This window comes from Ailuropoda melanoleuca, chromosome X (assembly GCF_002007445.2).
Source record: "Ailuropoda melanoleuca isolate Jingjing chromosome X, ASM200744v2, whole genome shotgun sequence".
NCBI lineage: Eukaryota > Metazoa > Chordata > Mammalia > Carnivora > Ursidae > Ailuropoda > Ailuropoda melanoleuca.
The window spans coordinates 49387098-49406559 of record NC_048238.1 but is presented as its reverse complement, the minus strand read 5'-3'; the positions used below and the strand labels follow the sequence as shown (position 1 = coordinate 49406559).

The 19462-nt window shown below is 38.0% G+C and overlaps 1 protein-coding gene and 1 non-coding gene across 2 annotated transcripts in view; one reads left to right on the top strand and one right to left on the bottom strand.

The window, feature by feature from the left end:
- Nucleotides 1-19462, bottom strand: part of AR (androgen receptor) — a 182303-nt gene that overhangs the window by 93342 nt on the left and 69499 nt on the right. The window lies entirely within an intron of this gene.
- On the top strand, nucleotides 6519-6620 carry LOC117797524. The gene has a single exon (XR_004622540.1). It is a non-coding gene; the product is annotated as a U6 spliceosomal RNA (small nuclear RNA).

Below are 19462 nucleotides of genomic sequence, written 5' to 3'. Positions count from 1 at the left end.
AGGGGTGCATATATCCCTTTGAGTGAATGCTTTTTATTCTTTGGAAAAATACCCAGTAGTGCAATTGCTGGATGTAAGGCAGTTCTATTTTTAACTTTTTGAGGAACCTCCATATTGTATTCCAGAGTGGCTGCACCAGTTGCATTCCTACCAACAGTGCACAAAGGCTCCTTTTTCTCCACATCCTTGCTAACACTTGTTGTGTCCTGTGTTTGTTTGTTTGGTTTTTTTTTTGGAAAATATTTGATTCTGCCCTTTATTTTTTTAATAATTTTTTTATTATATTATGTTAGTCACCATCCCATACATCCCTGGTTTTTGATGTAAAGTTCAATGATTCATTAGTTGCGTATAACACCCAGTGCACCATGCAATATGTGCCCTCCTTACTACCCATCACCAGCCTATCCCATTCCCCCAGCCGAGATGCCCTTCAACAGATGATTGGATTAAGAAGATGTGGTCCATATATACAATGGAATATTACTCAGCTATCAAAAAGAACGATTTCTCAACATTTGCTGCAACATGGACGGCACTGGAGGAGATAATGCTAAATGAAATAAGTCAAGCAGAGAAAGACAATTATCATATAGTTTCTCTCATCTATGGAACAGAAGAACTAGGAAGATGGGTAGGAAAAGAAAGGGATAAAGAAAAGGGGGGTAATCAGAAGGGGGAATGGAGCATGAGAGACTATGGACTCTGAGAAACAAACTGAGGGCTTCGGGGGGGTGGGGGAATGGGATAGTAAGGAGGGCACGTGTCCTGTGTTTTTTATTTTAGCCATTCTGACAGGTGTGAGGTGACATCTCACTGTGGTTTTCATTTGCATTTCCTGATGATTAGTGATGTTAAGCATCCTTTCATGTGTTTTGGCTATTCCAGGTTTTTTCAATATGAATTTTACAGTAAACATTTCAATTTCTCCTAAGAAGCCAGTTGGAATTTTGAGAGGGATTGCCTTATTGCCTTGAGTCTCTGGGGAATATTGTCATCTTAACAATATTAAAGCTATAACCAATGAAAATGGAATGATTTTCCATTTATTTATATCTGATTATTCCACAGTGTTTCATAGGTTTAACACTTCTTTTGGAAAATTTATTGGTATTTTATTATAATGAATGAACTGTGTTCTATCAATTTTAAATTATTCCTTGCTAATATACAGGAAGACAATTGATTTCAACAAATCAATCTTGTATTCTGCAACTTTGCTGAATTAATTTATTAGTTCTGATAGTTTATTATGGGTTCTTTAGGATTTTCAATATAAAAGATTATATCATCTGTGAATAAAGGATAACCTTTATTTCTTCCTTTCCAGTGTGTATATTTGAGAAAACGGTAATAGCATTAAGCAGCAAGCACAAAAATGGATCTCATCCACTACAAAACTACCCTCTTGCTGAAAAGAAATCAGCAAATATTTATTGAGTACCCTACCATGTGGTAGGCGCTGCAAGAGGTGCTTAGAATACATTAAGAACCCAAAGACACAAATATTGCTCTCCCCTATCCAACGTCTGGTCTAAGGAGATTTATTGTCATACAGAGCAAAGGTTACAGATACCATTTTACAGATGAAGCTCGGAGTTAAAGGCATTTTCTAGTAAGTTGCAGTGTCAGTATTACAAAAAGCAAAGATTTTGTGGGAAGAGATACTCAGGTTTGAACCCCACTTATCACTAACCATGTAATGTTGGGCACAAGATGAACCTAACCTCCCTACCATCAGTTTTCTTATCTACAACATGAGAAAAATAATGTACCAGCCTCAAAGGGGTTTTGTGACAAATGCATCAGAAAATACATGGAAAAGGGTCTAACACACTCAAAATAAATTGTCATTTCTCCCCATTTTCCTCATTCCATCCCAACTTTCTACTGGGGCTAGAGTCCAGGGCATCTGACTCCCAGTCCACTGAGCTCTGCAATATACCATGCTGCCTCCTCCTCTGTCAGACACTGCAAATTGAGGCAGAAAAGCAGCAGCCACTACCATCCCTCGTACAGAACTTTTGACAACACTGACTAAAACACAGTTCTAACTTTAAAGTCTTTTTGTTGCTTTAAGGCAAGAAAAACACAATATAGCTTAAGAAACATGAAAAGTGTTCAACCAAGTGTCTGAGCACTTCACAAACCAAGAAAAGAAAGATAGCACCAGGGCACCTGGGTGGCTCAGTGGTTAAGCGTCTGCCTTCAGCGCAGGTCATGATCCCAGGATCCTGGGATGGAGTTCTGCATTGGGCTCCATGCTCAGTGGGGAGCCTGCTTCTCCCTCTGCCTCCCTCTCTACCTCTATCTCTATCTCTCTATCTCCATCTCTCTGTCTCTCATGAGAATAAATAAATTCTTTAAAAAAAAGATAGTACCATGTGATCACACACAACTCAGGTAGCAATGAAATGCTGGTGAGATTCCAAGTTCAGTCCACAATCTGGAGATCCAAAATTAGACATTTTATGTTGGTCTGAAGAACCTACAGGAGCTAAGAAAACAGTCTCAATGATACTCACTCGCAATAGGGTTTACCCTGCTTTCTTAAACACACAAAGAGCAAGGCCTGACCCAATGCCAGGTAGTAACTTGATGCTTAGGAAAAGTGTCCTGTTCCCCAACGTAAAATACTGATTTTGATTGTGGGGATAAAGGGTCAATGGCAGAGAATAAAAATCCTCTACCCCATGTCACCGCAGTACACATCATAACATATAGCCCAATAATAACTGATATTTACTGGGCACCTATATGTCTCAGCCACTATACTACATTCTACATATCTTATCATTTAATCTTTACAACAAATTAATGAGGTGTACACCATTATCCCCATTTTATAGAAGATAGCACTGAGGTCCAGAAACCTTAAGCCCAAGATCCATAGACAGTAAATGATGGCGGTAAAATTTGAACTCAAGTTTCCCTGACTCCATGGTCAATTTTTTGATGAGTCTCTCACAGTGGATAGCAGTCCCCAGTGACTCAAACCAGAAAACCTGGCTGGACATAATGTAATAGTAGACTTCCTCAGCGCGTTTCACCTACCATCACCATCCAGTCAATCGGTGACTAGTATCTGTTAAATTACTGCCTAAATAACACCTGCCCCATCCCCACACACAAACTTACCTTCAAAATAAACTGCAACTCTCTTATTGAAGTCTTTCTGCTTTGTCTGATCCTCTCCAATCCATAAATTACATAGGACCCCTGAGGAATTCTATCTAAAACATCTGCTTCTGTATCTCCACTCCTTAAGACTTTTTAATAATTCCCTATTGTCTATAGCAGTGGCCTAATTCACTGATGCATCAGACTCCCCAGAGGAGCTAGAGCTCTGATCTCATCCTAACTTAGCCCAGAGTTACCTGAATCTGAAGCTACAGGTGAGACCTAAGTATCCTTAATTTTATGAAGTGCTTAAGTGATCTTAGGCAGGCACTAAAAATCACTTGGCCTACAGGATACGAATTCAAAGACTTAGCTTGGCATTCAAGGCCTATTTCTAGCTCCTTATCTCTTCCACAAACTTTCCCATATGACCTTCAAGCTATACAACCTTCTTTCAGTTCTTCAGTCTTAACTCTATTGTACCCCTCTGTGTCTTTGCTTACATGGCCATTCCCTCAAACTTGAATGAACTTGCACTGCTCCCAACCATTTATTTCCCTTGCTATGTTACCTCATAATTCAGGTCCCAGCCCAAGAGGCCATCACCTACTCCATGAAGCCCTTCTTGACTCTGTATCCCCTAGGTGGAATATGATCATGCCCCCAATGTGTACAGTCTTATTTCAGAGCACCTATAATGTTTTATATCACAAATAATCTATGTATGTGTCTGTATCCCATCCATCATGTGGCCTTCATTGATGAATTTCCAGTGTCTAGCCCAGATACTGCCTAAGCACTTCCTGCTCAACTCATCTCCCTCTTTCTTTCCTCCTTGATTTACTCTAAGGTCTCACAACAAAGTTGGAAAACAGCCATGTTGCCTTTTAAACAATCTCAATTTGAAGGCTAAGAAAGATCCTAAACAACTTTTGAGTCCTAATTAGGACACTGCTAAACTATATCAGATAAATGAAAACCTATCTTAAGAAAATACCAAATATTTAACAATATCTATTTGATCATAGTATCTCCCATTTCCTGCCTACAAATTTTTCCTCATATCTAACCCAAATCCCTGAGATTATTTTTTCCTCTGTCCTCAACAGAAATGGAGAACAGCTCCTTGACATACTCTTACCTTGCCTTACTTTCTTTCTATATTACAGTTAAACACAAAGTCAAACAAAATGTAATCTAGGATGAAACCTGAGAAGGAAAATGTGTCGTACTTGGCATCTTTTTGAACTAGGTGAAAGTGAAGTGGTAAAGAGCTGGTGGAACTGTCATTGTTAGATAGACATGGATGAATTGCTTAGCTTGATGAACAAGCTCTTTCCATTCTGCAAAGTGATCATGTAGTCTCTGACACAGTACCTTTCTAGTTTCCCTTTGCCATTATTATGAACAGATAAGTTACTGTCAGATAGAGCCCGCTTTCCCTTATCCCTGGCCACTGTTTACTTTCATCCAGTTTCTGCTCTGGAATCTGCTTTGGTATACTAGACTAGGAGTTGGAAGCCTGAGATTCCATCATAAATTGTGATACTAACTTGCTGCCATAACAACTTGGGACCAGTCACCTTCTATCCTGACCCTCAGTTTTCTTATAAAACCTGCATTAGCAGAGCACTTCAAATACATAAAGCACACTGATATACATTTATCTCATTAGATCTGCAAAACCACTCTATGAGGCAAACAGATGAGTCAGGGAAAGTTTGAGGAGGTTAAGTAAGTTTTCTAAAGTGGAACAGCTAGAAAGTAGTAGGGTTGTAATTTGAACTCTGGTTTTAATTCCTAATCCGGCACTCTTTCTAATATATCAAACTGCCTTCTGGTATCTATAAAACAAGGGTGTTGGATTAGAGATGTTTAATTTAACAATAATTATATGGATAGTATTTCATAAATTTTAAAATACCTTCACATTCATTATCATCTATTCTGTCAGTAAAAAGGTATTCAGTGCCTACCATAAACCAGGCACCATTAGATTAGGGATACAGTGATGAAAAAGACAAAATGACTGACTGCCTTTAGGAAGCTTCCATTTTGGGGGAGGTGCATGAAACAAGCATATAAAGGCTCAAAAATAATTTCAGCTACTGATACCGTATTTAATTTCCCCAACAACCCTGCCATATAGAGATTTTCATTAACCCCATTCTCCAGATGAACAAAAGAAGTCAGAGGAGCTAAGCCAGTGAGCAACAGAGCTGGGCCTAGACACAGCAACTTCTGACTGTGTTCCACACTTCTTCCATTCTGCTGCCTTGCTCCTGGTACTAGTTTTCTAGGATTCCATGGTTTAGTCTACAAATGACTGACTCTTGAGTACTTGGTTCAATAATGCCCTATCTCTGAAGGAGGATGGGATGTAGGCTAAATGCTCTGTGATCTTGAGATCAGGAGAACCAGACTGTTAGCTTTCAAAGCAGAACGAGTTTATTGGTTCACTTGCTTATCTCTATCAATTCATTTAGAGAAGCAGAATTTTTTTGCTGTTTTTGCTCTACCCTCAGTGCCTAGCACATGGCTTGGATCCTAAGTAGTGTTTGTTAAATATCTACTGAACCCAGGGGTGCCTCTGTGGCTCAGTGGGTTAGGCGGCCAACTCTTGGTTTCAGCTCAGGTCGTGATGTCATGGATTGTAGGATTGAGCTCTGCATGGGGCTCCAGGCTCAGGGGGGAGTCTACTTGAAGATTCTTTCCCTCTGTCCCTCCCCCACTCACATGTACACTCTCTCTTTCTAAAATAAATAAATAAACCTTTAAAAATAGTATTGAACCTGTAAATGAATGAATGTATGAATGAATGAATGAACTGATGAGAAAACAAATTAATGCAGCTTGCAGAAAACTAGGTTGGTGTGTTCCTGGCAAAGGGAGCTATACTACCCTCAACCTCCCCTGAGAAGCAAGCTTGAGCTGCTTTCTCCCAGGAGCAAACAGGCATGTCAAAAAGCCAGGTGGGAGCTGGCATCTGAGGGTGAGAAAAAGGAAACATCATACTACAAGAAGCATAACCAGGTAAGTTGAAAATGAAATGCCCTCTCTAAGAAGTAAATAGGAAAGGACGTAATTTTCTTCCCTTCTCAGCTCTGGAAAGCTATACTTTTTTTCTCCATACTTCTTAGGCAATGAGGAAATAGTGGATATGAAATATGGTTCTTGCATCCTGCAGTTTGGAAGTTGAAAAGGGCAATACTCTCTCTAATGAGGACTAGAGTGGTCTGGAGACCTTTCATGGGGCTAAATAATACTGGGCTGCCTGGGGCCCTGTGCTCCACTTTCATTAAATGTCCTAAACACAACTAACCAATCAATCAATCAATAACCTAAACACAATTTGCCTAGATGCTTATGCTATACACATATAAATACAGAGTGGTCTCGTGCTCACTTCAGCAGCACATACACTAAAAAAGGAACAGAGAAGATTACCATGGCCCCTGCACAAGGAAGACATGCAAATTAGTGAAGTGTTCCATATTAAAAAACAAAACAAAGCAAAACCGTGGTCTCTGGACATCTACAACTGACTTGGATTGAGACAAGAAAAAATACCCATGTAAAGGAAGAAAGCTAGTATTTACTTAACACCTCATGCCAGCACCGTGACACCTATAGTCACACTTACTGAGCAACTACAGTTCCCATCTATGAAGTGGAGATAGTCACAATATCTACCCATCTGGTTGTTATGTGGATTAAGTGAGCTAATTCACATTAGATGTTCTGCAAGTACATGGTATGTAATATGCATTCAGTAACAAAATAAGGTGCTACAGCACACCACCACCATCATAATCATTATTGTCATCACCATCATCTATGTGCATTGTATATTTTAGGTGCTTTCATATCAATTATCATAATGCATCCTCTCCACAGCCTTGCATGGTAGAAATGACAGATGAAGAAACTAAAGCACAGCGAGACATCGTAACCTGTCTAAGGTTTTGCAACTGGAAAAAAACACACCAAAAAATAACAGCAAGGGGTGCCTGTGTGGCTCAGTCAGTTAAGTGTCTGACTCTGGTTTGGGCTCAGGTCATGAACTTGCGGTCACGAGATTGAGCCCCGTGTCAGGCTCTGCATTCAGTATGGAGTCTGCTTGGGATTCTTTCCCTCTTCCTCTCCCTCCTCTTCTGCCCCTCCCCCACCCCTCACATGCATGCTTGCTCTCAGATAAATGAAATCTTAAAAAAAATACAAAGAAAAAAGAAGTAACAGTTACATCCATTTGAATATTCTTTCATTGTATACACACTAGGCTAAAATAAACTCTGGCCTCCACAAACGGTCATAGGTATTTGGAAATCCTGAATGATTTACACTAATACCATTTACACACCAGTGTTGGAAGCAAATGTAATTATATCTTTAAACTTTCCATTTTTATTCCTAGATAAGCAAACGGTTGTGGCTACAGCTGAAAAAAAAAATCAAGAATATTGTTTGGGATTTGGAAAGGGAAAAAAACAAGCTTTTATAAAAGTGTAAATCAAAATTAGAAGTTTTAATATAAGATATGCTAAAGCTCATTTATGCTTAAGCAAGAAGCACATTTTCTATAAGCCCCTCTCAACCATGAAACTGGTCTCTTACAGATTTGTATATAGATAACAAAATTGCCACATTTTGTATTTGCTACAGTTCATTATCTTTATCAAAGCCTTCAAAAGATGGCAACTGAATTCTTCTATGGGTCAGGGACACAGAAGCCATCATAGGGAAAGTTATTAAAATATAATTTGAAAAAAAATTTCATAAGTGAGAATAATACAGAGTGATGTAAAAACATGGTAGTGGGGGGAAACCTCTTTTTTTTTTAAAGATTTTATTTATTTATTCGACAGAGATAGAGACAGCCAGTGAGAGAGGGAACACAAGCAGGGGGAGTGGGAGAGGAAGAAGCAGGCTCATGGCGGAGGAGCCTGATGTGGGGCTCGATCCCATAACACCGAGATCACGCCCTGAGCCCAAGGCAGACGCCCAACCACTGTGCCACCCAGGCGCCCCTGGGGGGAAACCTTTAAACAGCTTCATTGAGATGTAATTTACACCCATGAAGTTCACCATTTAAAGTATACAATAAAATATATATATATAAATTTATATTATATTTATATATATATAAATTTATATATATATTTATGTATATATAAATTTAATGTTTTTTTTTAGCGTATTTACAGAGTTGTGCAAATATCACCATTAATTCCAGAGTACTTCATCACCCCAGAATAAACCCCATACTCATTAGCAGCCACTCCCATCCCCCCCTTCCTGGTGCCCCTGTGAATCTCATTTACTTTATGTCACAATGAATTGGCCTATTCTGGGCATTTTATATAAATGAAATCATATAATATATGGCCATTCCTGACTGGCTTCCTTCACTTAGCATGATGCTTTCAAGTTTCATCCATGTAGCATACTTCATTCCTTCTTAGGAATAATTTTGTATTATAAGGATATACCACCTTTCATCTATCTATTCATCAGTTGGTGGACATTTGGGTTGTTTCTACCTTTTGGCTGATATGAATAAAGCTGTTTAAACATTGACAAGTTTTCATGTAGATATAATGCTTTCAATTATCTTGTATATATACCTGAGAAAGAAGATGATGTAAGTCTCTACCTATATACCTAAAAGGGAACTGTCATGTTTAGCTTTTTGAAGAACTCCCAAAGTGTTTTCCAAACAGCTGCAACATTTTATATTCTCATCAGCAGTATATGAGGGTTCCAGTTTTCCAACATTCTTGCCAATACTTGATTGATGATGATGATGATGATGATAGTGATGGTGATGATGATTAACCATCATAGTCGGTGTCAAGTTTTGTCTCATTATTGTCTTGATTTTTATTTCCTTAATGGATAGTGATATTGAGCATCTTATCATTTATATACACTCTTCAAAGAAATATCTATTCAAATATGTAGCCCATTTTTATATTGGGTTATTTTTATTCTTATTATTTGTAAGAGTGCTTTATATGTTCTGCATACAAGGTCATTATTAGATATGATTTTCAAACATGCTCTCCCTTTCTGTAGGTTGGGTGTGCACTTTACTAAATTTGCAACACAAAAAAACTTAATTTGTGTCCTATTATATTCCCTACTTTGCAAAATGTTTGAGTGGTGTGCTCAATAGATGCCTATTAAGTCTACCCTGATACTCTCTAGCTCCATCCATATTGTTGCAAATGGCAAGATTTCACTCTTTTGCATGGCTGAGTAATATTCCATTGTATATACGTAGCACCTCTTCTTCATCCATCCATCAATGGACGCTTGTGCTCTTTCCATAATTTGTCTATTGTACATAATACTGTTATAAACATAGGGCTGCATGTATCCCTTTGAAATGGTACTTGAGTATTCTTTGGGTAAATACCTAGTAGTGCAATTGCTGGGTCATAGTGTAGTTCCACTTTTCACTTTGTGAGGAACATCCATACTGCTTTCCAGGGTGGCTGCACCAGTTTGCATTCCCACCAAAAGTATAAGAGGGTTCCCCTTTCTCTGCATCCTCACCAATACCTGTTGTTTCCTGCATTGTTAATTTTAGCCATTTTGACAAGTGTGAGGTGGTATCTCATTGTACTTTTGATTTGTATCTCCCTGATGATCAGTGACATTAAGTATCTTTTCATGTGTCTGTTGGCCATCTGGAGGTCTTCTTTGTAAAAATGTCTATTCGTGTCTTTTGCCCATTTTTAACTGGATTATTTGGTTGTGGGTGTGGAGTTTTAGAAGTTCTTTCTATATTTTGAATATTAACCCTCTATCAGATATCTAATTTGCAAATATCTTCTCCAATTCCACAGGTTGTCTTACAGTTTTGTTGATTGTTTCCTTCACTGTGTAGAAGCTTTTTATTTTGATTTAGCCCCAATAGTTTATTTTTGCTTTTGTTTCCCTGGCCTCAAGAGACAAATCTAGTAAGAACTTTCTATGGCCCAGTTCAAAGAGGTTACTGTCTGTGTTCTCTTCTAGGATTTTGACGGTTTCAGGTCTCACATTTAGGTCTTTAATCCATTTTGAATCTATTTTTGTGTTTGGTGGTCCAGTTTCATTCTTTTGCACATTGCTTTCCAGTTTTCCCAACACCATTTGTTGAAGAGACAGGCTTTTTCCCATTGGATAGTCTTTTCCACTTTGTCAATGATTAATTGACTCTATAGTTGTGGGTTCATTTCTGGGTTTTCTATTCTGTTTCTTTGCTCTATGTGTCCATTTTTGTGCCAGTACCATAGTATTCTGATCACTATAGCTTTCTAATATAACTTGAAGTCCAGAACTGTGATGCCTCCAGCTTTTTTATCTCAAGGTTGCTTTGGCTATTCAGGGTCTTTTGTGATTCCATACAAATTTTAGGATTGCTTGTTTTTGTTCTGTGAAAAATGCTGTTGGTATTTTGATAGAAATTTCATTAAATGTGTGGATTTAGGCATTTAAAAATATTTGTTCTTTCAATCCATGAGCATGGAGAGTCTTTCCAGTCTTCAATTTCTTTCATCAGTGTTTTATAGTTTTCAGAATGCAGGACTTTCACGTCTTTGGTTAGGTTTATTCCTTAGTATCTTACTATTTTTGGTGCAATTATAAATGGGATTGTTTTCTTGATTTCTCTTTCTGCTGCTGCCTTATTGGTGTGTAGAAATTCAACAGATTTTTATGTTGACTTTGTATCCTGCAACTTCACTGAATTTGTGTTATCAGTTCTAGAAGTTTTTTGGTGGAGTCTTTCAGGTTTTCTGTAGAGAGAATTATGTCAACTGCAAATAGTGAAATTTTTACTTCTTCCTTCCTGATTTGGAGGCCTTTTATTGTGATTGCTATTATCTGATTGCTGGGGCTAGGACTTCCAGTGCTATGTTAAATAACAGTGGAGAGGGTGGACATCCCTGTCTTATTCATGACCATAGAGGAAAAGCTCTCAGTGGTTCCCCATTGAGGGTGGTATTAGCTGTGGGTTTTTCACAGATGGCCTTTATTATGCTGAGGTATAACTCAGTCAGAGAAAGACAAATGCCATATGATTTCACTCATATGTGGAATTTAAGAAATAAAACTAATGAACAAAGGGGGAACAGAGAGAGCTATATAAATCAAGAAACATATTCTTAACTATAGAGAAGAAGCTGATGGTTACCAGAGAGGAGATGGGTGGGTGGGGATGGGTGATACAGATAATGGGGATTAAAGAGTGCACCTGTTGTGATAAGCACTGGATTTTTTTATTATTATTATATTATGTTAGTCACCATACAGTACATCCCCGGATTCCAATGCAAAGTTCGATGTTTCATTAGTTGCGTATAACACCCAGTGCACCATGCAATTATGTGTCCTCCTTACTACCCATCACCAGTCTATCCCATTCCCCCACCCCCTCCCCTCTGAAGTCTTCAGTTTGCTTCTCATAGTCCATAGTCTCTCATGTTTCATTCCCCCTTCTGATTACCCCCCTTTTCTTTATCCCTTTCTTCCCCTACCGATCCTCCTAGTTCTTATGTTCCATAGATGAGAGAAATCATATGATAATTGTCTTTCTCTGCTTGACTTATTTCACTTAGCATTATCTCCTCCAGTGCCGTCCATGTTGCAGCAAATGTTGAGAATTCGTTCTTTCTGATAGCTGAGTAATATTCCATTGTATATGGACCACAGCTTCTTAATCCAGTCATCTGTTGAAGGGCATCTTGGCTCCTTCCATGATTTAGCTATTGTGGACAAAGGCATTGGATGTTTTATTGCAGTTGTAAATCACATCTAAAACTAGTATTACACTGTATGTTAACTAACTACAATTTAAACGAAAACTTTAAAAAAGATGTCTATTAGGTCTAGCTGTTTTATTTTGTTATTCAACTCTTCTATTTCCTTGCTGATCTGTCTAGTTGTTCCACATAATGGATAGAACTTTCCAACTATTATTGTTGAACTACTTTTCTATACTTTGGTACACACATGTTTATACCTTTCTATCTTCTTGAGTGATTGATCCTTAATTATTACAATATGTCCTTTATCTCTAAAACCAGTTTTGTTTTAATGCCTATTTTGATTAAAATTAGTAGGAGTGACTCCAGGCTCTCTTTTGATTACTGTTTGAGTGGAATATCTTTTTCCATCCTTTCACTTTTAACCTATTTGTGTCTTAGAATCCAAAGTGAGTCTCCTGTAGACAGAAAATATGTATACCTTGTTTTATTTATCTGTGCTGACAATCTCACTTTTTTATTATGTTATGTTAGTCACCATACAGTACTTCATTAGTTTTTGATGTAGTGTTCCATGATTCATTGTTTGCATATAACACCCAGTGTTCATTGCAATACATGCCCTCCTTAATACCCATCACTGGGCTAACCCATCCCCCCACCTCCCTCCCTTCTGAAACCCTCAGTTTGTTTCCCAGAGTCCATAGTCTCTTATGGTTTGTCTCCCCCTGTGATTTCCCCCCCTTCATTTTTCCCTTCCTTCTCCTGATGTCCTCCATGCTATTCCTTATGTTCCATGTATAAGTGAAACTATATGATAATTGTCTTGCTCTTCTTGACTTATTTCACTTAGCATAATCCCCTCCAGTTCCATCCATGTCAGTGCAAATGTTGGGTATTCATCTTTTCTGATGGCTGAGTAATATTCCATTATATATATGGACCACATCCCCTTTTCTCCATTCTTCTGTTGAAGGGCATCTCAGCACAGTGCATCTCGCTTGGGTCGTGGTTAATACTTTGGACTCTGTACATTCCCTCAACCACCTGCCAACAGAATGGCTAAGAGGAGGAACCCCCAACAAAAAAAAGAATCAGACTGTGGCCTCTGTCACAAACATAATGGATATGGATATAAGCAAGATGCCAGAAATAGACTTCAGAGTAACAATTATGAAGTCTATATCTAGGCTTGAGAAAAATATTAGCGACAACATAGAATCTCTAAGGGCTGAAATGAGATCTAATCAGGCCAAACTTAAAAATGGTATGAATGAAACGTGGTCTAAGCTGGATACTCTGACTGCCAAGGTAAATGAGGCAGAAGAATGAATTAGTGAGCTAGAAGATATGATGATAGAAAAGAAGGAAACTGAGGAGGCCTGGGAAAAACAGATTAAAGCCCAAGAGATCAGACCAAGAAAGGTTAATGATGCCATGAAACGTTCCAATATCAGAATTATTGGGATCCCTGAGGGGTTAGAGAGAGAGAGAGAGAGAGAGAGGTCTAGAAGATATATTTGAGCAAATCATAGCTGAGAACTTCCCTAATCTGGGGAAGGAAACAAGCATTCGTGTCCAAGAGGCAGACAGGACCCCTCCCAAGATCAATGAGAACAGACCGATGACAGACATATAGTAGTACAATTCACAAATCTTAGATCCAAGGAAGCAATCTTGAAAGCGGCTAAGGGGAAGAGATTTCTTACACACAGAGAGAGGAACATCAGAATAACATCAGACCTGTCCAGAGAGACTTGGCGAGCAAGAAAGGGCTGGCAAAACATATTCAGGGTACTAAATGAGAAGCACATGCAGCCAAGGATAGTGTATTCTCCAAGGCTGTCACTCAGAATGGATGGAGAGACAAGGAACTTCCAAGACAAGCAGAAACTGAAAGAATATGTGACCGCCAAGCCAACCCTGTGAAAAATATTAAGAAGGGTTCCATAAAAGAAAAGAGACCCCAAGAGTAATATAAACCAGAAATTTACAGACAATCTATAGAAACAAGGACTTCACAGGCAAATGATGGCAATAAAATAATATCTTTCAATAATCACTCTCAACGTGAACAGCCTAAATGCTCCCATGAAACAGCACAGGATTGCAGATTGGATAAAAAGACATGACTCATCCGTATGCTGTCTACAAGAGACTCATTTTGAACCTAAAGATACCACAAGACTGAAAGTGAGGGATGGAGAACTATTTTTCATGCCAACGGACCTCAAAAGAAAGCTGGGGTAGTAATTCTCATATCAGACAAATTAGATTTTAAGCTGAAGACTATAGTAAGAGATACAGAAGGACACTATATTATTCTTAAAGGGTCTATCCAACAAGAAGCTCTAACAATTGTAAATACCTATGCTCCCAACATGGGAGCAGCCAACTACATGAGTCAACTGTCAACCAAAATAAAGAAAATATTGATAATAATACTTTAATAGTAGGAGACCTCAACACTCCACTCTCAGCAATAGACAGGTCATTGGAGCAGAAGATCAACAAAGAAAGAAGAGATTTGAATGACACACTGGACCAGATGGACCTCATAGATATATACAGAACATTCCATCCTGAAACAACAGAATACTCATTCTTCTCGAACACACATGGAACTTTCCCCAGAATAGACCACATACTGGGTCACAAATCAGGTCTCAACCGATACCAAAAGATTGAGATCACTCTCTGCATATTCTCAGACCACGTGCTTTGAAAATGGAACTCAATCACAGGAAAAAATTTGGAAGGAATTCAAACACTTGGAAGCTAAAGACCATCCTGCTTAAGAATGTTTGGGTTAACCAAGAAATTAAAGAAGAACTTAAACAATTCATGGAAACCAATGAGAATGTAACACATTGGTCCAAAACCTATGGGATACTGCAAAGTCGCTCCTAATGGGGAAATACATAGCCATCCAAGCCTCACTCAAAAAAAAAAAAATATAGAAAAATCCCAAATATGCAAGTTAACTTTACACCTTAAAGAACTGGAGAAAGAACAACAAATAAAGCCTAAGCCAAGCAGGGGAAGAGAAATAATAAAGATCAGAGCAGAGATCAATGAATTAGAAACCAGAAATACAGTAGAGCAGATCAACAAAACTAGAAACTGGTTCTTGGAAAGAATCAATCACACCTTTTGATTTATTTAACTTATTGCCATTTAATGTTATTGTTGCTATAATTAGAATTACCTCTTCCACTTTGCTTTTTGGTTTTCTGTATTTCTCATTACCACTTTGTTCCTCCATTACTTGCTTGCCACCTCTTTTGCTAAAGTAGGTATTTTCTTTTTTTATTAAGTTAAATTCAATTAGCGATCATATAATACATCATTAGTTTTTGATGTAACGTTCAATGATTCATTAGTTGCGTATGTATTTTCTAATGAACAATTTTAACTATGTTTTAAATTTTTGTAAACCATATTTGCATTTTTTTTCTCATTGAGGGCACCTGGGTTATTCTGTCAGTTAAGCATCTGACTCTTGATTTTGGCTCAGGTCATGATCTCAGGGCTGTGGGACTGAGCCCTGTGTTGGACTCCAAACTGAGCATGAAGGCTGCTTGGGATTCTCTCTTTCTCTTCCTCTCCTTCTGTACCCTCTTATCTCTCTCTCTAAAAATTTTTTTTCTCAGTGGTTGCTCTGGGGTTTCTAACAAGCATCTTGAATGATCAGAATCCACCTCAGATTTATACTAAATTCCAAGAGGTTATAAAACTTTACTCTTCTACAGATCCATAGTTTCCCCTTATACAATAAAACTGTTATACATAATTTGTCTATGTGTATTACCAAACAATGCATATTTATATTTTTTGTTTTATATAATCACATGTCTATTAAATAAGCTAATAAAAGAGAGCATGGTTTATAGAGATTTTTATATAATATTAACCATATTTTTCCATTTCTTTCTGTGGAGTTCATTTACTATCTGATATGATTTCCATATTCCAGTTTAGCTTAATTCCGACTCTTCTTCTCTGCACTTTACTATATTTACATATATTTTTACAGGTATATTATATTTATATGTGTCACCAACCAACAATACAATTTTACTGATAACATTTCAAGCAATTAATTTTTATCAAGAGAAAAAAAGTAATATGAAATTCTACGTTTTCAAAAGATTTATTTTTTTTAGAGAGATAGCATGAGCAGGAGGGGCAGAGGGAAAGGGAGAGAGAATCCTCAAGTAGCCTCCATGCCGAGCATGGAGCCTGATGAGGGGCTTGATCATAGAACCCTGAGATCACGACCTGAGCCAAAACCAAGAGTCAGACGATTAACTGCACTACCCAGGTGCCCCTGTAATTCTACTTTTTATCATTATCTACATAATTCCCTCTACTGTGGCTCTTTGTTTTTACATGTGGATTGAAATTATTGTCTGGTGTCATTTCCCTTCAGTATTTCTTGCAAGGCATGTCAGCTAGCAACAAATTCTCCCAGTTTCTATTTATCTGGAATGTTTTTATTTCACCTTCACTTTTAAAAGATAATTTTACTGAATACTGGATTATTGGTTCACAGGTTTTTCTTTAAGGACTTTGGATATGATGTAACACCATCTTCTGCCTTCCATTATTTTTGATGAGAAGTCAGTTGTTAATCTTACTGCAGTTCCCTTGCTATTTCTCTCTTTGCTAATTTCAAGATTTTCTTTTTACATTTGGCCTCAACACTTTGAGTATGATGTGTGTGGGTGTCAATTTCTTTGCATTTTTCCTATTGGAATTTTTTGACTTTCTATGATTAATGTTTTGGATCAAATTTGGGAATATGTTACTCATTGTTTATTGAAATATTCTTCCTGCTCCTTCTGATACTCCCATTACATGTATGTTGGTGCACTACTAAGGTGTCTCACATTTCCCTGTGATTATTCATTTTTCTTCATTTTTTTTTCTTTCTGTTTTTAAAAATTCATACTTTCTATTGATCTATGTTCAAATTTGCTGATTCTTTCTTCTGCCACCTCAAATTTATTCTTGAGTTCCTCTAGTTAATTTTTCATTTCAATTGTTGTACTTTTCAACTCCAGATTTTCCATTTGGTTCTTCTTCATAATTTCTATCACTTGATTGATCTTCTCTATTTGATGAGAAATTGTTCCCATGCTTTCCTTTAGTATTTTAGAAATTATTTCCTTTAGTTCACTGAATATATTTAAAGTAGCTATAAATACATTACATTGTCTAGTAAGTTCAACATCTGGGCTTCCTCATGGGCAGTTTTTGTTGACCACTTCTTTTTCCTGTGTATGGGCCATACTTTCTCTTTTGTTTCTACAGCTCATACATTTTTAATTTATTTTATTTTTTAAAGTTTTTAGTTAAATTACAGTTAGTTAACAGGCAATGTAATATTAGTTTCAGGTGTACAATATAGTGATTCAACACTTGCATAGAGGCAAACCAAGAACAACATATCATATTTTTTTTTGTTGAAAACTAGATATTTCAGATACTAATTGTAACAACTCTGGATGCTAACGTGCCTCTTTCTGGAGCTTGTTCTTATTTTCTATTTGGTCATTTGTTTACTTAGTAACTTGGCTGAATTAATTCTGAGAAGTCTATTTCCCCCACATCGTGAAACGTCCGATGTCTCTGCTCAGATATGTTTCCTTGTTTATAATCTTTTAGACTGGCTTCCCATATGTCAACCCCAGATCTAAACAAACCACTTTTTGATTAAAGGTTGCACTTTAAGCCCCCTTAGCCAGTTAGAATTTTACCCTTTACCACTGGATGTGCATGTGGTTTGAAGACTACTTTCATAGTTCTGGGAGTTTAGAATTTTGCCCCACATTCAGCCAGGGACAAGTCTCTCAGAAGTTCTCTCTCTGGTCACTCTTCAGGAGGTGTGGCTCTGGACACACACAGTCTTCCATTCTGCTAAAGACAAGTATGTTTTTTTAATTAAGCCTGGCTTCCTATGAGTTGACCCGGGGTCAGAGTAGCATATTGTTCAGGCAATGTTTGGTCAGAGATTGTGCTTAAAAATATCTCCAGCATTAAGCCTTCTACATTTCATTGATGCATGTGTGTGTGGCTTGACAAATGCTTTAGCGTCTTGTGCCTCATCTTGATCTCATTTTTCCTTAGTGGGTGCAGCCTTATACATGCACACAGCATTCCACAGAATCAGAAATGAGTGTAATAACACACAGCCTCTTCTTGGCTGTCTATTTTCCTTGTTCTCTCTGGTAACCTTCCAGCTGGTCTAGTATTTAGCTTGTTGCTACTAGCATGATGGAGCTACCAATCCCCTTTTAACTGCTAACCTCCAAGATTGCCACTGTTTTTGACAATGCCCGTAGGCATGAACTTTCTCATGCTCTGTTCCAAATAAAGTCAGTCCCCTCAAACAGACCTGTGGAATTCTCCATCCTAATGGTCTGCTTTAACCCCATGATGGAACCTCTGTGTTGCTGCAGTGGAACTGGGGACCAGGGACAGTGATCTGCTTCTCCCAAAGTGACTTCTCTGCTCAAGGAGTGGTCCCTGGGGAGTGATGGTAGCCCCTTGTCCTCTTGGCTTGCCTTTCTTGGTGTGGAACTTCACCCTATATATGAATTAGCTCAGGCAGAATTAGTTCCCCAATATTCTTGGCTTATCACCACTGAGGCAGAGGTTTCATGAGTAGAAACTAGGTAATAGAAGGGATCTCCAATCCTCTCAGTTGTGTCTTCCGAGAAGCTTCTGCAATACAGGGCTAAGAGACATAAGAGATTCTGATGTACTGCCCTTCTGGGGGTAAAACTATAGCCCTAGAGTAGGAGTTGGAAGGAAAGGGAGCACTCATATTCTTGGCCTCACTTGCCTGGAGAATGGCTTGCATCATGCAGAGTAAGAGGAGAGGATGAGAGAAGATTATGGTTCAAATGCCATAGTCTCCTGCTATTCTTACTGAGAATTTAACTTTAGATTTTCCTGAATAAATGTTTTCCTATTTGCTGTATGCCCTTAGGACAATTTTCAGAGATTTCAAATGGCTGTTTTTGTAAATGTTACCAGTTAAATAGCTGTTTTGTTGGGAAGAGGATCCACCATGATCCTGGAATCACCACTCCAGAAGTCCTGCCCATAGGAACACTTAGTCTTGCAGTGGAAAGATTGGAAAGGGCTTCACAGAAGTAGCAGAAATAATGTTTAATTAAATTGGTTTTCAGGCAGGCAAATGGGCAGAAAAGAGTTGCTCAAAACAGAGAAACAGCATGTTCAAAGAGAAGTATAAATAAGGCTGGAAGATGAAGTACTAGAGGTCAAGTGAATACAATGAGTAAGCTAGGCTAAGGAGCTTAGTTAGACCTTGTCCGACAGTCAATAAGGAGTCATGAGAGAGCTTTAAAATGGGTAATGATCTGGGCAGATCTACATTCAGACCAGTTGGCTGGTTAAGGTTCCAAACAATTTAAAAGGAATTAGATTTAATCCCAGGACTTGCAAAAGCAGGGAAAGAAAGGTGAGAATGAAGTTAGCATCCAAACCAATGCCTTTTCTCATGAGTATCAGACAAAAAGTCTACTTAATTTCTGTGAAGATAAATAAACATTTCACAAACC